The sequence below is a fragment of the Pteropus vampyrus genome, unplaced genomic scaffold (genome assembly GCF_000151845.1).
Source record: "Pteropus vampyrus isolate Shadow unplaced genomic scaffold, Pvam_2.0 Scaffold170, whole genome shotgun sequence".
Classification (NCBI taxonomy): domain Eukaryota; kingdom Metazoa; phylum Chordata; class Mammalia; order Chiroptera; family Pteropodidae; genus Pteropus; species Pteropus vampyrus.
The window spans coordinates 3,121,867-3,124,963 of record NW_011888951.1 but is presented as its reverse complement, the minus strand read 5'-3'; the positions used below and the strand labels follow the sequence as shown (position 1 = coordinate 3,124,963).

General features: G+C 43.1%; 1 pseudogene; it reads right to left on the bottom strand.

The window, feature by feature from the left end:
- Nucleotides 1–1,632: 1,632 nt before the first annotated feature.
- LOC111745963 lies at nt 1,633–1,746 on the bottom strand (annotated as a pseudogene).
- Between the last annotated feature and the right edge of the window lie 1,351 nt (nt 1,747–3,097).

Genomic DNA, 3,097 nt, shown 5'->3' with positions numbered 1-3,097 from the left:
CCCCTCCGATCTCCCCCCTGCTCCACAGGCCCAGCTGGATCCCCTGCAGCCACTTTGGAGGCTGTAACGTCCTTGGCAAAGCTCATGGTTGGTCCTGTTTCACACTCAGCTTCCTGGCTGTCTCAAATCCCACCACACTGCTTCTTACCTCTTCACCCCTTCACTGTACAGACCAGGAGCAGAGGCCCAGAGAGGGGAGCAGCTAGTCCAAAGCCACACAACAAATCAGTGACAGATCAGTGGATTTAAAGGGGCCTAGTAGGCCAGTACATGAGCAGGAAGGCCATTTCCCCAGAACCAGGCTGATATCCTAGCGGGGGATGGGGAGCAGGGGAGATGGGGAGCAGGGCGGAGGGCTTCCTTAGGAGGCAGGGAATCCTGGTCAAGGCTTCTGGCTGTCTACAGTTTTCCAGCCTAATTAAACACCTGCAAATCTATTTGCTACTAATGATATAGAGGGAGCTCCAGGGAATTTTTGAAGGACAAAAACAATCATTCACATCGAAAGAATACATAAGTGCAGACCTGCAGGAATGTAGGTGCCAAGGGGTTCCCATGATTCCAACACCCCCATCTCCATCAGGCCATGTCTCCCCATTCTCTTATGGATACTTGATGTCCTCTCCATCTTAAGTAGAGAGATTGCAAAAGTACCTTCAAGCTCTTCTTCCTCCCATGGCCTTGGCTGCCCTGTTTCTAATCCCCGTCTGTGCTGAGTGGCTGTGTGACCTTGGGCGCATGTCTGCCCTCTCTGGGCCCGGTCTTTCTCACCTGTTTAAAGGAATAATGATCCTTCTCCCATTTCCCTCATCCTGCCACTCTAGGAGATGAGAAAACTCTTAGACCCAACAATTCTCTCTCTTCCCACTTTCGGACAGCCCCACCATACTGAACTTCCTACCACTCTCCAAATATACCCCATGAAATTGGGAAGGTATATCAGTTTGATTTTGCTGTGTAACAAACCACCTCCCAAATTCAGTACTTGGTTTAAAACAATAAGCATTAACAGGTCAGCTGGGCTTATTGCTGCACCTGAGTCAGGACTTCCTGTCTATGATAAATTGATTACAAAATTGGCCCCAGTTCACCACCCTTACCCTCATATCCATGCCCCTTGTAATATGACTTTACAATTCCTCCCATCGAAAGGGGGAGGCTATTTTCCTACCCCATTAATCTGGCCTGGCCTTATGACTTGCTTTGATCAATAGAATGTGGCAGAAGCGATGAAGGGCCAGTTCTGAGCCCTGGCCTTAAAATATCTTCCATGCTTCTGCTTGCTCTCTGGACCCCTGTCACTGCTACTATGAGAATAACCTGGGCTAGCCTGCTGGAGGATGAAAGACAGCACAGAGAGAGGCCCCAGCCATACCAACCCAGGTCAGTGGATCTGACAGCCCCAGTCAACTAGGGTGGCCACCTCTTTTAGTTTGCTCAGGATTGAGGGGTTTCCTGGGATGAGGGTCTTTCAGTGCTATAATGGGGACATTCCTTGGCAAACCAGGAAGGTTGATCACCCCACAGCTGACTCAGCAGCTAACTCAGGTGCAGGAGTAAGCAACAACTCTTGTTCCTTCCTTGAGCTATAAAAATTTCTTTTTTTCTTTTTCTTTTTTCTTTTTTTTTTTACACCTACAGCACCTGATCTTCCTAGGTAGTCTCCCATCCAAGTACTAACCAGGCCCAACCCTGCTTAGTTTCTGAGATCAGATGGGATCGAGTGTGTTCAGGGTGGCCGTGGACTAAGGATTCCTTTTTCCCTCAAATGCAATCACCTCCTTGCTGGCATTCTGTCTCACAAAGGGACTTTCTTTTTTAAATTTTTATTTGTTAAATCATCATACAGTCAAATTTACTTTTTTTCTTTTGATGTACAGTTCTATGAATTTTAACATGTATAGCTTTGTATAACCACCACCATAATAGGACACAGAACAGTCTCATCATGCCAAGGGAAATTTTTCCAAATATGTCTTTATTTTAAAATTTTGGGATGGATAATATATATATTTTGTAAAAAAAAAAAGTTTAAAAGTATAAAGTTTATTCAGTGAGAACTGTTTCCCACTGCTAATCACTCCTCAGATGCAATCTCTAGTTTCTAGTACCTCCTTTTAGAGATGTGTTATGCATATGAAAGCATAAATATATAAAACTATCCTACTCTGGTTTTATACAACTGGAATTGCATTTAGTTTTTTGTACTTAATATATTTCGAAGATTGCTTCAGATCAGTAAAATTATAGTCTATACATACATGGTACTTACCATGTGCCAGGCACTGGTCTAAATTCCTTAAGACTAGGTTTTTTGTTTTTGTTTTTGTTTTTTTTACTCATTTACTCCTGAGCATATTTTAAGATATATGGTATTATTATTACTCCTACTAATCCCATTTTGGAGATAAGAAAACTGAAGCTTAGAGAGGTTAGGTTAGGCAACTGGCCAAAGTCACACGGCCAGTAAGTAGCAGAGCTAAAGTTAGGACCCGGGCGTTCTGAGGGACCCCATTAATCTGCCTTGGTGCACTTCAGGTAGTTTCATGGAATTCCACTATATCCAGACATGGTCATTTATTTAACCAGCCTCCTCTCGATGGCCATTATTTGCCAGTGCAAACAAGGCTGTGCTGGAATTCTCAGTCATTTGTCTTTCCCGACACGTGGAAGTTTATCTGCTGAATTAGTTCCTAGAAGTTGAATGCCCGGGTCACAGGGTACGTGCAGTTTTATATTTGATAGATATCTCCAGATTGTCTTCCCGAGAATTGTAGCAGTTTATACTGCCACCAACAACTCGTGAGAGAACTTGTGCCCTACGCTCTCACCAATGTAGGATATTATCAAAAATTTTGGCCTATGCCATATAATAGGGGAAATGGCAACTTGATGTAGTTTTTATTAACATTTCTCTTACCGTAATTGAGCCAGGACCTCTTTTCATATGTTTAGAAGCCGTCTGTGTATGCTTTTTGTGAACCATCTATCTACGTCCTGTGTCCATTTTTCTTTTGGGTTACCAATCTTTTAAAAAAATTGACATATGATCTCTCATACATATGAGACAGTTCGTTCATTTTTATGAAATCTTATT